This window comes from Anomaloglossus baeobatrachus, chromosome 1 (assembly GCF_048569485.1).
Source record: "Anomaloglossus baeobatrachus isolate aAnoBae1 chromosome 1, aAnoBae1.hap1, whole genome shotgun sequence".
In the NCBI taxonomy this organism is placed as follows: Eukaryota; Metazoa; Chordata; class Amphibia; order Anura; family Aromobatidae; genus Anomaloglossus; species Anomaloglossus baeobatrachus.
The window spans coordinates 976,108,081-976,127,595 of NC_134353.1; the positions used below are offsets into that span (position 1 = coordinate 976,108,081).

General features: G+C 52.0%; 1 protein-coding gene across 3 annotated transcripts in view; it reads right to left on the minus strand.

The window, feature by feature from the left end:
- The window catches only part of HINT2 (histidine triad nucleotide binding protein 2), a 41,856-nt gene that overhangs the window by 21,917 nt on the left and 424 nt on the right, over positions 1-19,515 (minus strand). The gene's annotated exons all lie outside the window — the stretch shown is intronic.

Sequence of the window (19,515 nt, forward strand, 5' to 3'; positions counted from 1 at the left end):
TTAAATTATATAATTAATCTTGGGCTGTTCTGTTATCTCGATCTTGAATCCCACGTCCGTGTGTTCGGCTAATAGTTACCGTGAAGCGGTTGGTGGCAGCGAGTTTGTGCCAAGGATTATTGTGGGGAGGCCAGTGAGATTCGGGGAGATTTTATATATTCCGCCCGCGGAGGTCGGGGGAATATATACCCTACTCTCACCGGGGACCCTTCAATAATCGGCATAAGTAGTATAGCGGCCTCCTTGCTTATTGTCGGGCAATTCCATAATTGGCCTGACTATAAGAGGGGCGCTAGAGAGCGCATCATGTGCTCTGTCTGTCGGTCGGGAGGTATAAAGGAGGGGTGACCCCCACTTGTTACCCCCCGATTGTGACGTACTGGTAGCCAGCGCGGGGGATTTCTGAGTGACCCCCCCGATGGTTCGTGACATATTGGTGGCAAGCGGTGGGATCGAGATAATAGTGTGTGTGAGTGTGAGACCCATACTCCCAGACACTAAAGACTGCCTGCAGCAGCTGTGGCTGCTGGGGTCTTCAGACTAGCTCAACACTAGAGTGTCAGAGTGCAGATACTGTAAGGTGTGTGGGTGCATCAGGTGTCAGTTCTGTGTCAGTGACCAAAAGTCTGCAAGAATGGCTGATGGCACCAGGAGCAGAGCTATGCAACTGGCCAATGCTAAAGCAGGAGCCGAAGAGAGGGAGGACGGTGCTGTGGACAGTAATGAGGAGGTTGCCCACGAGTCCTCCAGGAGCTCGACGCCAGAAAACCGTTCTGCAGAGGACAGCGCACAACCTGGCAATTATGGACAAGATGAGGAGCAGCTCACCCAAGGGTCCTCAACGAGCCAGATGCCAGCCCTCCGCTCTGCAATGGACAGTGAATCACCAGGCTCCGCAGCGGGCCGCAGATCACCACGTGCCATTCCACCGAGCCTGGGAGGCTCGGATAGCCTTCTTCAAATGGCTATGGCCCTTCTCCAGGCTGGAGACCAGGAGGGCTACAAGGAACTCCTGGCAGAGCGCAGGGCAGAGCGGCAGGCAGCGCGTGAAGAGCGCCAGGCAGAGCGTGAGGCTGCGGAGCGACGGCAACAGGCAGACCGTGACCACCAGCTGCAGCTAGCTCAGCTCCGGCCCTCATCAGCCACACGTGACCTTCAAGACACCAAACTTCCAAAGGTCCGTGTTGAGGACTTCCCAGTGCTGGAGAAGGATGGAGACTTGGACTCTTTCTTGACTGCTTTTGAACGGACTTGCCTGCAGCACCATCTGGACAAGGACCAGTGGGCCAAATACCTGACCCCCCGTTTAAGGGGTAAGGCCCTGGATATCCTTGGGGACTTGCCTGCTGAGGCAGATCAGGGCTACGACACCATCAAGCGGGCCCTGATCCAACAGTACAACCTCACTCCAGAGTCCTACCGCAAGAAGTTCCGGAGCCTACAGAAGGGACCAAAGGACTCCTGGGCTGACCACCGGCGGGCACTTGCCCGAGCTGCCGACCACTGGACCCAAGGCCTGCAGCTTTCCACCGGACCGGAGATCCTGGACTTGTTCATCACGGAGCAACTCTTGTGGAACTGCCCTGAGGATCTCCGCCAGTTCATCCGAGACCAGAAGCCAAAGGGGTCCACGGCTACAGCTGCCCTGGCCGATGACTACACCAACAATCGGGCTCCTGAGGCCAGGAGAGCAGCCACCAGCAGCACCTGGAGAGGGGGTAAGATGAACTCTGCGACTGCCCCACCTGCCCCTAGACTGCAGGGGGTGTCCCCCTCACCTCCCCTCTCCAGGCCCGTGGCAGAACCAAGACGGTGCCACCAGTGCAACTTACCTGGACACTTCAAGGCCATGTGCCCTCAGCGTCCCAAGGCCCCGGCTCCGTCCCCGTCCCAAGGGCCGCCCAAGGTGTATTGTGTGGGTGGGGGTGGTGGTAGGTCCCTGGACAGCTTCCAACCTGTCACCGTCGGCCAGTCTGTGACCATAGGACTGCGAGACAGCGCCTCGGAGGTGACTCTGGTGCGGCCTGAGATGGTGTCCCCCCAAGACTTGATACCTGGAAAAACCCTCGCTGTCTCCGGGATTGGAGGCATTGACCCGGCGCTGCCTGTTGCTGGCATTTATGTGGACTGGGGCGCAGGGCGAGGGGTGAGGGAGGTGGGGGTAACTGATCGGATCCCCGCAAACGTGCTACTTGGGACAGATTTGGGGCAGATAACCTCCCAGTTTGGGCCCCCCCCAAGGGCTGAACCTTCAGCCAGTACTGACGTGCCTCCGGACAATGTTAATGTGTTACCTATGAATGATGTGACAGAGGGGGGAGTGAACTCTGATATTTCTGCTTGCATAGACACCATAGACACACACACAGCTGCAGCTGTGACAGGGGAGGGGGTCAGAGGAAGGTGTGACAATGCCTCTACAAGTAATCAGCCTGTGAGCTGGGATCTGTTGCAGTCTGCAGGGATAAGCAGAGAGCAGGGTGCTGCAGGGGGAGGACCAGTGTGTGGGGTGGGGGCTACCACAGCAAATGTGGGGTCCCCAGAGATTTCACAGCGGGGTTCTGTTGCTGCAGGGGGGGAACAGGCAGGTGAGATTGGGGCCGGTCCCGGAGCGGAAGTGCTCCCAGGTAAGATCTCGGTGCAGGGTTCCCCCACAACCGGGGTGTCAGGAAGCCAGGTAGGTCTGCCTGAACCGGCGACTTGGTCAGGAACGGAGGAGGAGCAGGCACGACCCACGGTCGCAGCGGCTGTGGCCGCTGTCACCCGCAGTGGGAGTGCTGGAAGCCAAGGGGCCTCCCGGAGGTCCGATAGCTCTTCCCCTTCTGACCAAGTGGCAGCCGAGTCAGGTGGAGGCCAGGACACAGGTCCCGGGGTACTGACCGAAGATGTGACAGTCTCGTCGATTCTGGCCACATCTAGTCAGGGGTTTCAGGCAGCGTTAGAAGCTGACGACAGCCTGAAAGCTCTAAAGGTGCAGGCGGCACAGCCTCCCTCGGACTCGGACCCGGAGCGAGTGGTCTGGGACCAAGGACGGCTGTACCGGGTCACGGTCCAGCAGGGTTCACCGGAGGCGTGGCCCAGGGACCGACAGTTAGTGGTACCCTATCCGTTCCGGACGGAGTTGTTGCGGATCGCACATGAGATTCCGATGGCCGGACACCTAGGGATCGCTAAGACCAAGGCCAGGTTAAACCAGCATTTCTACTGGCCAAAAATGGGGGCCGATGTGGTTGCCTACTGCCGTTCGTGTGAAACCTGTCAGAGAGTGGGGAAGGCGGGGCCACACCCCAAAGCCCCACTGGTATCTCTGCCAATCATCGATGAGCCTTTCAGGAGGGTGGCTGTGGATCTGGTCGGCCCGCTGGCCATCCCCAGCAGCTCCGGGAAACGCTTCATACTAACGGTAGTGGACTATGCCACCCGGTACCCAGAAGCAGTGGCCTTGTCGTCCATTCGGGCTGACAAGGTGGCCACCGCCTTGCTGGAGATTTTCTCCCGAGTGGGTTTTCCCCAGGAAATGCTCACTGACCGGGGGACCCAATTCATGTCCCAGCTGATGGAGGCCCTCTGTAAGCAGGTCCAGGTGCGACATCTGGTGGCCAGCCCGTACCATCCACAGACTAATGGCCTGTGCGAGCGGTTCAATGGCACCTTAAAGCAGATGCTTAAGATGTTGGTCGACTCCCACGGGCGTGACTGGGAGCGGTATCTCCCACACCTGTTATTTGCTTACCGGGAGGTTCCACAGGCCTCAACAGGATTCTCACCATTTGAGCTCCTGTACGGGCGACGTGTGCGGGGCCCCCTGGCTCTGGTGAAAGAGGCTTGGGAAGGGGATTTGGCCACCCCTGGAGTGTCGGTTATCGAGTATGTCATGCGCTTCCGGGACAAAATGCAGGCCTTGACGCAACTGGTACACGACAATATGGCTCAAGCCCAGGCCGATCAGAAGCGTTGGTACGACCAGAACGCTTGTGAGAGGACCTACCAAGTGGGTCAAAAGGTGTGGGTACTGGTCCCCGTACCACAGGACAAGCTTCAGGCAGCCTGGGAAGGCCCATACCTCGTGTACCAGCAGCTCAACCCTGTGACGTACCTGGTCACCCTGGACCCTGCCCGTGGAAGGCGGAAGCCCTTCCATGTGAACATGATGAAGGCACATCATGAGCGGGAGGCATGTGCACTCCCGGTGTGCAACCTGCCCGAGGAGGGAGAAGCGGAAACCCTCTTGGATATGCTAGCCCAGGTTAGGGCAGGCGGATCCATTGAGGATGTGGAGGTTGGCCACCAGCTCTTGGAGGACCAGCGGTCCCAGCTGTGGGCCACCGTACACCCCTTCCGGGGGTTGTTTACCAACCAGCCCGGAAGGACTGACTTGGCTGTCCATCACGTGGACACTGGGGATCATCCCCCGATCCGGCGTTCAGCATATCGGGTCTCCCTGGAGGTGCAGCAACACATGCGCCAGGAGATTGACGAGATGCTGAAGCTGGGGGTGATCCAGGCATCCAACAGCGCTTGGGCCTCGCCTGTAGTCCTCGTCCCTAAGAAGGACCGAACCACTCGGTTCTGCGTGGACTACAGGGGGCTCAATGCTGTCACGGTCGCCGATGCGTACCCAATGCCACGCATCGATGACCTGCTCGATCAGTTGGCCGGGGCTCAGTACCTGACCATCATGGACCTGAGCCGGGGATATTGGCAGATCCCCCTGACTCGCAAGGCCAGGGAACGCTCTGCCTTTATTACCCCATTTGGACTGTACGAGTCCACGGTGATGCCATTCGGGATGAGGAATGCCCCTGCCACTTTCCAGCGGATGGTCAACACCCTGCTCAAGGGACTTGAAGGGTACGCGGCCGCGTACCTGGATGACATTGCCGTCTTCAGTCCCACCTGGGAAGATCACCTAGGGCATCTAGCACAGGTGCTCAGGCGGATCCACCAGGCAGGTTTGACCATCAAGCCGGGAAAGTGTCAGCTGGCCATGAGCGAGGTCCAGTACCTCGGTCACCGGGTAGGCGGGAGAACACTGAAGCCCGAGCCTGAGAAAGTGGAGGCCATCGCGTCCTGGCCCACCCCCAGGACCAAGAAGCAGGTGATGTCCTTCTTGGGGACCGCTGGGTACTATAGGAGGTTTGTTCCATGCTATAGTAGCCTGGCAAAGCCCTTGACGGACCTCACCAAGAAGAAGCTGCCCTCTGCAGTCGATTGGACAGTGGACTGCGAGACAGCCTTCCGGGCCCTAAAGGACGCCCTGTCCAGCCCGCCCGTGCTACAGGCAGCCGACTTCACGCGGCCGTTTGTAGTACAGACCGACGTCAGTGACTTCGGCCTCGGTGCGGTACTCAGCCAGGTGGACTCTGCGAGCCAAGAGCACCCAGTCTTGTACCTGAGCAGGAAGCTGTTACCAAGGGAAGTGGCCTATTCCACGATGGAAAAGGAGTGCCTGGCCATAGTGTGGGCCCTGCAGCGTCTGCAACCCTATCTATACGGGCGCCACTTCATCGTGGAGACGGACCACAATCCCCTCAGCTGGTTACACACTGTCTCCGGGACGAATGGCAGGTTGTTGCGATGGAGCCTGGCGCTCCAGCAATACAACTTCACCATTCGACACAAAAGGGGCCGTGACCACGGTAACGCAGACGGGCTGTCCCGACAAGGAGAGGTCGCGGACGGGCGCACGGGGGAACACCGGAGTGTGCTGCCCCCTAGCGCCCTCAAAAGGGGGGAGGTGTGAGGTAAATCCGGAGATATGACGATAAATCATGATATTCAAGTTATGTCAGGAAGCCCTCTCCTGGTGTCACCCCCCCTTTCCTTCACACAACTCCTTCAATCAGAAAATTTACCACAGGGATAAACGGTTTGTTTAGCAGATAGGTGTCAAAGGAACTGGTCTGTGTTCCACTTACACCTCCAACAGCCATCTCCTCTGATATGGAGATTAGATGACTTGGGAACAATGGACGCAGGATGACCCCCTGCCGTCACCCTGTAACAAGAGTTGTATCTCATTATAAGGCTATGGAACTATCCAGACAGAACGACTCCAGTAAAAAATGGTTCATATCTCGCAAGCCATATTTCCGATAAATATGGCAACCATAAAAATGGTGTCTCCGCATGCGGACGATGCTGGCACACCCTTTTTATGGGAGCAGGACCTGGGGAAATACCCCAGGCGTGATATCAGCCAATGGGGAACTAGTAGACAAGTCATGAGTCCTCTCGTTCTGTAGCTAAATTCATAACTGTCACAATGAGAGCGTTGGCGTCTGCCTACGACGCTCCCAGGCCAAGTTATGGCCATATCCCCTGTTGTGGATATTGTCCATAACTCCAGCCAGGGGTGGAGCAGTGCTCCCTCTGAGGTCACTAAGGTAGGAGGGGACCTGGATTTGCCCAGGTTGATAACCCTACTTCGGCCATTTTCCAGGGTTCTTTCGCCGGGGGTCACGTGTAGGAAACATCTGTGGGAAGGATCCTAGAAACCTGGTCTACAGCGCCCCCCTGTGGCCAGACGCACAAGGTAACTGCTGGAACTGTGTATGCCTGTTTGTAAACCATGCTTTATCTGTAACTGTACTCTGACATATGTATATTCTGTAGATCTCCTATTGTATATATTGTAGTTCTAGTGTGCTTTAGGCTGATTAAATTATATAATTAATCTTGGGCTGTTCTGTTATCTCGATCTTGAATCCCACGTCCGTGTGTTCGGCTAATAGTTACCGTGAAGCGGTTGGTGGCAGCGAGTTTGTGCCAAGGATTATTGTGGGGAGGCCAGTGAGATTCGGGGACATTTTATATATTCCGCCCGCGGAGGTCGGGGGAATATATACCCTACTCTCACCGGGGACCCTTCAATAATCGGCATAAGTAGTATAGCGGCCTCCTTGCTTATTGTCGGGCAATTCCATAATTGGCCTGACTATAAGAGGGGCGCTAGAGAGCGCATCACGTGCTCTGTCTGTCGGTCGAGAGGTATAAAGGAGGGGTGACCCCCACTTGTTACCCCCCGATTGTGACGTACTGGTAGCCAGCGCGGGGGATTTCTGAGTGACCCCCCCGGTGGTTCGTGACAATAGGTTTGGTAATTTTATAAGATACTGGTAATATTAAGGTTATCTGGTAACATTAAGGTTATGTATTATTAAAGACATAGGTGTTATATACATAGAAGGCCTTATTTTTATTTAAATTTTTATTTTTATTCCGATTTTCATTTTTCCTTTTATTCCTATTTTTTATATTAATTATTATTTAATATTCACATTTTTAATCAAAATCTTAATTCTACAATTTTTATTTTTTCTTCAGATTTTAAATATCTCAATTGAGAAAACACTTCAATATTTAGTTCAGTAATATCTAATATAAGAATATTACTTTATTAAATATGAATCATATTAAAAGGGAAAAGTTCCATTTTTTGGAAGAAAAGATACTTTTTTCATCAATATATACAATTGTTTATTTCCTAGTAATACATTATTTTTATATTAATATGGATGAAATATTACTTATAGTTACACATTTCTTTATAGTAGGTTATTTAATAAATAATAGACAAATCAAATAAATTAAATTAGAGTAATAAAGATGGAAGATCGAGGTACATCTAGGTTTACCTTCCTATATTTACAAATAATATATATTATATTTTTAAATCAATAATAATTTATAATGGGTATTATTGTGTTTTGATGGTATCATCCAGTCTTTTCTAAAAGGTTATTTGCTTTGGTTTATAATTTGCAAATGATCTAACTAATAAGCCACATTGTTGCCTTTCATATTTATAATACGATACATGTTATAGGTACACATTATATTGTTTCATATTTTATATTATATTTTGGTTACATTCAACACATTGCCACCTATGGGTTTGGAAGGGTAATGCACCAATGACAAAAAAAGGTCATTACAAGAAAATACTATTGTCTATACCATTATGCAGTATTTTATCATTCTGAGTATCAATTATATTAATACTTTTACGATAATAATAATAATGACATGGTATTATAGTATTAGAGTTATGATATGCTGTGACATTTATTAGTGATAGATATTGCCATATTTGGTATCTAGATTAGGGAATGAATCAGTCTTCAATCAAGATTACAGAAGATAAAAAGACTTTATATTTTTCCTAAAGTTAAAAGGGATTCTGCAAAAAGGTCCAAAAGGTAACGTCTCAAATAAGACTGTGTAACATACAAAATACACTTACCGTGCTTGCATCTCAGAAACACAATAGTCCTATGATTCCAGGATGGACAATGACACATGGTCTGTGCATTAAGACCTCCCTAAAGTTACTAAGAAGAGCAATGACGTGTTAAAGTTAACCCCTGTCGTGCTGACCAAGAACGTCTTAACATCTGTTCCTGGGTTATTTGACAACAGGCAGCATGAAAGGTGACTAGTGTAAATCACACTGCACAGACATCAAAGACTTTTGGCTATTCTTCTACATTCATGAACTGTGGTTTATCAACATTGGCTATGGACTTTGCAATAAAAAAATAAAGTTTATGGACTTTGATCTAACAATGATAAACGCAATACGGGACTGTATTAAATTGGTAACCATTCATTTTTATCAAAGGATTTATTTCTAAGAGACTGTGTTAATGCCGGATTACATCGGAGATAAGAAGACATAAACTCAGAGGACATCATATGGTGACCGGATTTGGTTTTTGCATTTCTTTTTAGGTCTAGCGAAGTATAGTTATATACATTTTTATATGATTGAACAGTCACAGCCTGTCATAACAGGAATCCACAATATTATATTATTGAACTTACAACATGAATAATGCAAATTAATTATTATTCATCATTATTATTGATATTAATCCATTATTGCCAAATAAGGAAAGAAGATTTGTTATTTTAATGATGTATTAATTAATTATCGGGGTTACTCCACCCGCTTCAAGGGGGGTTTGTAAAAACATTAAAATTAATACATCTAGTTATCAAATATTTCATAGTAAGACATATAAGTTCACAGTTCTGTTTATGTTGAAGGGCATAGTATAGTAATAAAGCTTTTATAAGGAATAAGTATTAAAATATCCATATTGAATATATATATATATACTGAGCATGGAAGGATATATATAAATCCTTCCAGAAGCTTCCCGAGGCTTCCAGAAGGTTACGTAATATGGAACTATATTCAACTGTGTTCCACTAAACACCCTATATGGACTGAGCAGCTGGTATATAATACACGATGGAGGGGGCTACGGGGCGCTCCTCCACACTGCCTGCTGTGAGAAGACTCCAGTGCTGCAAGATATGACACGTTGTCCAGCCTAAGAGATGACATCCTCTGCATTGCCGTTCAGGAACCAAAGAAAGATGGGTAAAGACTTCCCATTGATTATTATGGACTAAATGAACTCTTTGCGTAAACTATCAAAGTATATTATTTTTCCTTTCTGTAACTGAACCCTGGCAACCATTTTTTTAAATAGATAAAATACATTTATTTTTTACATCTTTGGAAGTTCTTTCTTTCATGCGGCTTTACGTATTTGAAGAAAAATATATTTAAGAGTATATTTTTTAACAGACAGAGAACCAGACCTCTCCAGAGAGCAAGAACAGAGAACCAGACCTCACCAGAGAGCAAGGACAGAGAGCCAGACCTCGCCAGAGAGCAAGGACAGAGAACCAGACCTCACCAGAGAGCAAGGAGAGAGAACCAGACCTCACCAGAGAGCAAGAACAGAGAACCAGACCTCACCAGAGAGCAAGGACAGAGAGCCAGACCTCACCAGAGAGCAAGGACAGAGAACCAGGCCTCACCAGAGAGCAAGGAGAGAGAACCAGACCTCACCAGAGAGCAAGGACAGAGAACCAGACCTCACCAGAGAGCAAGGACAGAGAGCCAGACCTCACCAGAGAGCAAGGACAGAGAACCAGGCCTCACCAGAGAGCAATGACAGAGAACCAGACCTCACCAGAGAGCAAGGAGAGAGAACCAGACCTAACCAGAGAGCAAGGAGAGAGAACCAGACCTCTCCAGAGAGCAAGGACAGAGAGCCAGACCTCACCAGAGAGCAAGGACAGAGAACCAGACCTCACCAGAGAGCAAGGACAGAGAGCCAGACCTCACCAGAGAGCAAGGACAGAGAGCCAGACCTCACCAGAGAGCAAGGACAGAGAGCCAGACCTCACCAGAGAGCAAGTACAGAGAACCAGACCTCACCAGAGAGCAAGGAGAGAGAGCCAGACCTCTCCAGAGAGAAAGGACAGAGAGCCAGACCTCACCAGAGAGCAAGGACAGAGAGCCAGACCTCACCAGAGAGCAAGGACAGAGAACCAGACCTCACCAGAGAGCAAGGACAGAGAGCCAGACCTCACCAGAGAGCAAGAACAGAGAGCCAGACCTCACCAGAGAGCAAGGACAGAGAGCCAGACCTCACCAGAGAGCAAGGACAGAGAGCCAGACCTCACCAGAGAGCAAGGACAGAGAACCAGACCTCACCAGAGAGCAAGGACAGAGAACCAGACCTCACCAGAGAGCAAGGACAGAGAGCCAGACCTCACCAGAGAGCAAGGACAGAGAGCCAGACCTCACCAGAGAGCAAGGACAGAGAGCCAGACCTCACCAGAGAGCAAGGACATAGAACCAGACCTCTCCAGAGAGCAAGAACAGAGAGACAGACCTCACCAGAGAGCAAGGACAGAGAGCCAGACCTCACCAAAGAGCAAGGACAGAGAACCAGACCTCACCAGAGAGCAAGGACAGAGAGCCAGACCTCACCAGAGAGCAAGGACAGAAAGCCAGACCTCACCAGAGAGCAAGGACAGAGAACCAGACCTCACCAGAGAGCAAGGACAGAGAGCCAGACCTCACCAGAGAGCAAGGACAGAGAGCCAGACCTCACCAGAGAGCAAGGACAGAGAACCAGACCTCACCAGAGAGCAAGGACAGAGAGTCAGACCTCACCAGAGAGCAAGGACAGAGAACCAGACCTCACCAGAGAGCAAGGAGAGAGAACCAGACCTCTCCAGAGAGCAAGGACATAGAACCAGACCTCTCCAGAGAGCAAGAACAGAGAACCATACCTCACCAGAGAGCAAGGACAGAGAGCCAGACCTCACCAGAGAGCAAGGACAGAGAGCCAGACCTCACCAGAGAGCAAGGACAGAGAGCCAGACCTCACCAGAGAGCAAGGACAGAGAACCAGACCTCACCAGAGAGCAAGGACAGAGAACCAGACCTCTCCAGAGAGCAAGAACAGAGAGCCAGACCTCACCAGAGAGCAAGGACAGAGAGCCAGACCTCACCAGAGAGCAAGGACAGAGAGCCAGACCTCACCAGAGAGCAAGGACAGAGAACCAGACCTCACCAGAGAGCAAGGAGAGAGAACCAGACCTCTCCAGAGAGCAAGGACATAGAACCAAACCTCTCCAGAGAGCAAGAACAGAGAACCAGGCCTCACCAGAGAGCAAGGACAGAAAACCAGACCTCACCAGAGAGCAAGGACAGAGAACCAGACTTCACCAGAGAGCAAGGACAGAGATCCAGACCTCACCAGAGAGCAAGGACAGAGAAAACCAGAGCTCACCAGAGAGCAAGGACAGAGAACCAGACCTCACCAGAGAGCAAGGACAGAGAACCAGACCTTACCAGAGAGCAACGACAGAGAGCCAGACCTCACCAGAGAGCAAGGACAGAGAACCAGACATCACCAGATAGCAAGGACAGAGAGCCAGACCTCACCAGAGAGCAAGGACAGAGAGCCAGACCTCACCAGAGAGCAAGGACAGAGAACCAGACCTCACCAGAGAGCAAGGACAGAGAACCAGACCTTACCAGAGAGCAAGGACAGAGAACCAGACCTTACCAGAGAGCAAGGACAGAGAACCAGACCTCACCAGAGAGCAATGACAGAGAACCAGACCTCACCAGAGAGCAAGGACAGAGAACCAAACGTCTACAGAGAGCAAGGACAGAGAACCAGACCTCGCCAGAGAGCAAGGACAGAGAACCAGACCTCGCCAGAAAGCAAGGACAGAGAAGCAGACCTTGCCAGAGAGCAAGGACAGAGAGCCAGACCTCACCAGAGAGCAAGGACAGAGAACCAGACCTCACCAGAGAACAAGGACAGAAAGCCAGACCTCACCAGAGAGCAAAGACAGAGAGCCAGACCTCACCAAAAAGCAAGGACAGAGAGCCAGACCTCACCAGAGAGCAAGGACAGAGAGCCAGACCGAACCAGAGAGCAAGGACAGAGAACCAGACCTCACCAGAGAACAAGGACAGAGAGCCAGACCTCACCAGAAAGCAAGGACAGAGAACCAGACCTCACCAGAGAGCAAGGACAGAGAACCAGACCTCACCAGAGAACAAGGACAGAGAGCCAGACCTCACCAGAGAGCAAGGACAGAGAGCCAGACCTCACCAGAGAGCAAGGACAGAGAGCCAGACCTCACCAGAGAGCAAGGACAGAGAACCAGGCCTCACCAGAGAGCAAGGACAGAGAACCAGACCTCACCAGAGAGCAAGGACATAGAACCAGATCTCCAGAGAGCAAGAACAGAGAGCCAGACCTCGCCAGAGAGCAAGGACAGAGAACCAGACCTTGCCAGGGAGCAAAAACAGAGAATCAGATATCACCAGGGAAAAAGGACAGAGAGCCAGACCTCACCAGAGAGAAAGGACAGAGAGTCAGACCTCACCAGAGAGCAAGGACAGAGAACCAGATCTCACCAGAGAGTAAGGATAGAGATCCAGACCTCACCAGAGAGCAAGGACAGAGAACCAGACCTCACCAGAGAGCAAGGACAGAGAACCAGACCTCACCAGAGAGCAAGGACAGAGAACCAGACCTCACCAGAGAGCAAGGACAGAGAACCAGGCCTCACCTGAGAGCAAGGACAGAGAACCAGACCTCGCCAGAGAGCAAGGAGAGAGAGACAGACCTCACCAGAGAGCAAGGACAGAGAATCAGACCTCACCAGAGAGCAAGGACAGAGAGCCAGACCTCACCAGAGAGCAAGGACAGAGAACCAGACCTCACCAGAGAGCAAGGACAGAGAACCAGACCTCACCAGAGAGCAAGGACAGAGAACCAGACCTCATCAGAGAGCAAAGACAGAGAACCAGACCTCACCAGAGAGCAAGGACAGAGAACCAGACCTCACCAGAGAGCAAGGACAGAGAGCCAGACCTCACCAGAGAGCAAGGACAGAGAGCCAGTCCTCACCAGAGAGCAAGGACAGAGAACCAGATATCACCAGAGAGCAAGGACAGAGAACCAGACCTCACCAGAGAGCAAGGACAGAGAACCAGACCTCACCAGAGAGCAAGGACAGAGAACCAGACCTCACAAGAGAACAAGGACAGAGAGCCAGACCTCTCTAGAGAGCAAGGACATAGAACCAGACCTCACCAGAGAGCAAGGACAGAGAACCAGATATCACCAGAGAGCAAGGACAGAGAGCCAGACCTCACCAGAGAGCAAGGATAGAGAACCAGACCTCACCAGAGAGCAAGGACAGAGAACCAGACCTCGCCAGAGAGCAAGGACAGAGAGCCAGACCTCACCAGAGAGCAAGGACAGAGAACCAGACCTCTCCAGAGAGCAAGGTCAGAGAACCAGACCTCTCCAGAGAGCAAGGAGAGAGAGCCAGACCTCGCCAGAGAGCAAGGACAGAGAACCAGACCTCACCAGAGAGGAAGGACAGAGAACCAGATATCACCAGAGAGCAAGGACAGAGAACCAGACCTCACCAGAGAGCAAGGACAGAGAACCAGACCTCACCAGAGAGCAAGGACAGAGAACCAGACCTCACAAGAGAACAAGGACAGAGAGCCAGACCTCTCTAGAGAGCAAGGACATAGAACCAGACCTCACCAGAGAGCAAGGACAGAGAACCAGATATCACCAGAGAGCAAGGACAGAGAGCCAGACCTCACCAGAGAGCAAGGATAGAGAACCAGACCTCACCAGAGAGCAAGGACAGAGAACCAGACCTCGCCAGAGAGCAAGGACAGAGAGCCAGACCTCACCAGAGAGCAAGGACAGAGAACCAGACCTCTCCAGAGAGCAAGGTCAGAGAACCAGACCTCTCCAGAGAGCAAGGAGAGAGAGCCAGACCTCACCAGAGAGCAAGGACAGAGAACCAGACCTCACCAGAGAGGAAGGACAGAGAACCAGACCTCACCAGAGAGGAAGGACAGAGAACCAGACCTCACCAGAGAGCAAGGACAGAGAACCAGACCTCACCAGAGAGCAAAGACAGAGAACCAGACCTCACCAGAGAGCAAGGACAGCAGAGAACCAGACCTCACCAGAGAGCAAGGACAGAGAACCAGAACCAGAGAGCAAGGAGAGAGAACCAGACCTCACCAGAGAGCAAGGACAGAGAACCAGACCTCACCAGAGAGCAAGGACAGAGAACCAGACCTCATCAGAGAGCAAAGACAGAGAACCAGACCTCACCAGAGAGCAAGGACAGAGAACCAGACCTCACCAGAGAGCAAGGACAGAGAGCCAGACCTCACCAGAGAGCAAGGACAGAGAGCCAGTCCTCACCAGAGAGCAAGGACAGAGAACCAGATATCACCAGAGAGCAAGGACAGAGAACCAGACCTCACCAGAGAGCAAGGACAGAGAACCAGACCTCACCAGAGAGCAAGGACAGAGAACCAGACCTCACAAGAGAACAAGGACAGAGAGCCAGACCTCTCTAGAGAGCAAGGACATAGAACCAGACCTCACCAGAGAGCAAGGACAGAGAACCAGATATCACCAGAGAGCAAGGACAGAGAGCCAGACCTCACCAGAGAGCAAGGATAGAGAACCAGACCTCACCAGAGAGCAAGGACAGAGAACCAGACCTCGCCAGAGAGCAAGGACAGAGAGCCAGACCTCACCAGAGAGCAAGGACAGAGAACCAGACCTCTCCAGAGAGCAAGGTCAGAGAACCAGACCTCTCCAGAGAGCAAGGAGAGAGAGCCAGACCTCACCAGAGAGCAAGGACAGAGAACCAGACCTCACCAGAGAGGAAGGACAGAGAACCAGACCTCACCAGAGAGGAAGGACAGAGAACCAGACCTCACCAGAGAGCAAGGACAGAGAACCAGACCTCACCAGAGAGCAAAGACAGAGAACCAGACCTCACCAGAGAGCAAGGACAGAGAACCAGACCTCTCCAGAGAGCAAGGAAAGAGAACCAGACCTCTCCAGAGAGCAAGGACAGAGAGCCAGACCTCACCAGAGAGCAAGGACAGAAAGCCAGACCTCACAGGAGAGCAAGGACAGAGAGCCAGACCTCACCAGAGAGCAAGGACAGAGAACCAGACCTTACCAGAGAGCAAGGACAGAGAGCCAGACCTTACCAGAGAGCAAGGACAGAGAGCCAGACCACACCAGAGAGCAAGGACAGAGAACCAGACCTCACCAGAGAGCAAGGACCGAGAGCCAGACCTCACCAGAGAGCAAGGACCGAGAGCCAGACCTCACCAGAGAGCAAGGACAGAGAACCAGGCCTCACCAAAGAGCAAGGACCGAGAGCCAGACCTCACCAGAGAGCAAGGACAGAGAACCAGACCTCGCCAGAGAGCAAGGACCGAGAGCCAGGCCTCACCAGAGAGCAAGGACCGAGAGCCAGACCTCACCAGAGAGCAAGGACAGAAAACCAGGCCTCACCAGAGAGCAAGGACCGAGAGCCAGACCTCACCAGAGAGCAAGGACAGAGAACCAGGCCTCACCAGAGAGCAAGGACAGAGAGCCAGACCTCTCCAGAGAGCAAGAACAGAGAACCAGACCTCACCAGAGAGCAAGGACAGAGAGCCAGACCTCGCCAGAGAGCAAGGACAGAGAACCAGACCTCACCAGAGAGCAAGGACATAGAACCAGACCTCACCAGAGAGCAAGGACAGAGAACCAGATATCACCAGAGAGCAAGGACAGAGAGCCAGACCTCACCAGAGAGCAAGGACAGAGAGCCAGACCTCACCAGAGAGCAAGGACAGAGAACCAGGCCTCACCAGAGAGCAAGGACAGAGAGCCAGACCTCACCAGAGAGCAAGGACCGAGAACCAGGCTTCAACAGAGAGCAAGGACAGAGAACCAGACCTCTCCAGAGAGCAAGAACAGAGAACCAGACCTCACCAGAGAGCAAGGACAGAGAACCAGACCTCACCAGAGAGGAAGGACGGAGACCCAGACCTCACCAGAGAGGAAGGACAGAGAACCAGACCTCACCAGAGAGCAAGGACAGAGAACCAGACCTCACCAGAGAGCAAAGACAGAGAACCAGACCTCACCAGAGAGCAAGGACAGAGAACCAGACCTCTCCAGAGAGCAAGGAAAGAGAACCAGACCTCTCCAGAGAGCAAGGACAGAGAGCCAGACCTCACCAGAGAGCAAGGACAGAAAGCCAGACCTCACAGGAGAGCAAGGACAGAGAGCCAGACCTCACCAGAGAGCAAGGACAGAGAACCAGACCTTACCAGAGAGCAAGGACAGAGAGCCAGACCTTACCAGAGAGCAAAGACAGAGAGCCAGACCACACCAGAGAGCAAGGACAGAGAACCAGACCTCACCAGAGAGCAAGGACCGAGAGCCAGACCTCACCAGAGAGCAAGGACCGAGAGCCAGACCTCACCAGAGAGCAAGGACAGAGAACCAGGCCTCACCAGAGAGCAAGGACCGAGAGCCAGACCTCACCAGAGAGCAAGGACAGAGAACCAGACCTCGCCAGAGAGCAAGGACCGAGAGCCAGGCCTCACCAGAGAGCAAGGACCGAGAGCCAGACCTCACCAGAGAGCAAGGACAGAGAACCAGGCCTCACCAGAGAGCAAGGACCGAGAGCCAGACCTCACCAGAGAGCAAGAACAGAGAACCAGACCTCACCAGAGAGCAAGGACAGAGAGCCAGACCTCGCCAGAGAGCAAGGACAGAGAACCAGACCTCACCAGAGAGCAAGGACATAGAACCAGACCTCACCAGAGAGCAAGGACAGAGAACCAGATATCACCAGAGAGCAAGGACAGAGAGCCAGACCTCACCAGAGAGCAAGGACAGAGAGCCAGGCCTCACCAGAGAGCAAGGACAGAGAACCAGACCTCACCAGAGAGCAAGGACAGAGAACCAAACGTCTACAGAGAGCAAGGACAGAGAACCAGACCTCGCCAGAGAGCAAGGACAGAGAACCAGACCTCGCCAGAAAGCAAGGACAGAGAGCCAGACCTCACCAGAGAGCAAGGACAGAGAACCAGACCTCGCCAGAGAGCAAGGACAGCAGAGAACCAGACCTCTCCAGAGAGCAAGGACAGAGAACCAGACCTCTCCAGAGAGCAAGGACAGAGAGCCAGACCTCACCAGAGAGCAAGGACAGAGAGCCAGACCTCACCAGAGAGCAAGGACAGAGAACCAGATATCACCAGAGAGCAAGGACAGAGAACCAGGCCTCACCAGAGAGCAAGGACCGAGAACCAGGCTTCAACAGAGAGCAAGGACAGAGAACCAGGCTTCAACAGAGAGCAAGGACAGAGAACCAGACCTCTCCAGAGAGCAAGGGGGTGGATACTTATAGGGGACATCGGAATGTACCATACACTATACGAGGGGGTGTACACTTATAGGGGAAATCCTGATGTACCATACACTATACCAGGAGTGGGTACTTATGGCGGGGATCAGGATACACCATACACTATGCAGGGGGTGGATACTTATGGGGGAGATTGGGATGTACCATACACTATACAGGGGGTGGATACTTATGGGGGAGATCGGGATGTACCATACACTATCCAGGGGGTGGATATTTATAGGGGAGATCAGAATGTACCATACACTATACAGGGGATGGATACTTATGGCGGGGATCGGGATGTATCATACACTATACAGGGGGTGGATACTTATGGGAGGATCGGGATGTATCATACACTATACAGGGGGTGGATACTTATGGGGGGATCGGGATGTTTCATACACTATACAGGGGGGTGGATACTTATGGGGGGATCGGGATGTACCATACACTATACAGGGGATGGATACTTATGGCGGGGATCGGGATGTATCATACACTATACAGGGGATGGATACTTATGGCGGGGATCGGGATGTATCATACACTATACAGGGGATGGATACTTATGGGGGGATCGGGATGTTTCATACACTATACAGGGGGTGGATACTTATGGGGGGGATCGGGATGTACCATACACTATACAGGGGGTGGATACTTATGGGGGGGATTGGGATGTTTCATACACTATACAGGGGGTGGATACTTATGGGGGGATCGGGATGTACCATACACTATACAGGGGGGTGGATACTTATGGGGGGATCGGGATGTACCATACACTATACAGGGGGTGGATACTTATGGGGGAGATCGGAATGTACCATACACTATACAGGGGATGGATACTTATGGCGGGGATCGGGATGTATCATACACTATACAGGGGATGGATACTTATGGGGGGGATTGGGATGTTTCATACACTATACAGGGGGGTGGATACTTATGGCGGGGATCGGGATGTTCCATACACTATACAGGGGGGTGGATACTTATGGGGGGATCGGGATGTACCATACACTATACAGGGGAGTGGATACTTATGGGGGGATCGGGATGTACCATACACTATACAGGGGAGTGGATACTTATGGGGGGATCGGGATGTTCCATACACTATACAGGGGGGTGGATACTTATGGGGGGGATCGGGATGTACCATACACTATACAGGGGGGTGGATACTTATGGGGGAGATCGGGATGTACCATACACTATACAGGGGGGTGGATACTTATGGGGGATCGGGATGTACCATACACTATACAGGGGGGTGGATACTTATGGGGGAGATCGGGATGTACCATACACTATACAGGGGGGTGGATACTTATGGGGGATCGGGATACACCATACACTATACAGGGGGGTGGATACTTATGGGGGGATCGGGATGTTCCATACACTATACAGGGGGGTGGATACTTATGGGGGAGATTGGGATGTACCATACACTATACAGGGGGGTGGATACTTATGGGGGGATCGGGATGTATCATACACTATACAGGGGGGTGGATACTTATGGGGGAGATCGGGATGTATCATACACTATACAGGGGGTGGATACTTATAGGGGAGATCGGGATGTACCATACACTATACAGGGGGGTGGATACTTAAGGGGGGGATTAGGATGTTCCATACACTATACAGGGGGGTGGATACTTATGGGGGGGATCGGGATGTACCATACACTATACAGGGGGGTGGATACTTATGGGGGGAATCGGGATGTTCCATACACTATACAGGGGGGTGGATACTTATGGGGGGATCGGGATGTACCATACACTATACAGGGGGGTGGATACTTAAGGGGGAGATCGGGATGTACCATACACTATACAGGGGGATGGATACTTATGGCGGGGATCGGGATGTACCATACACTATACAGGGGGGTGGATACTTATGGGG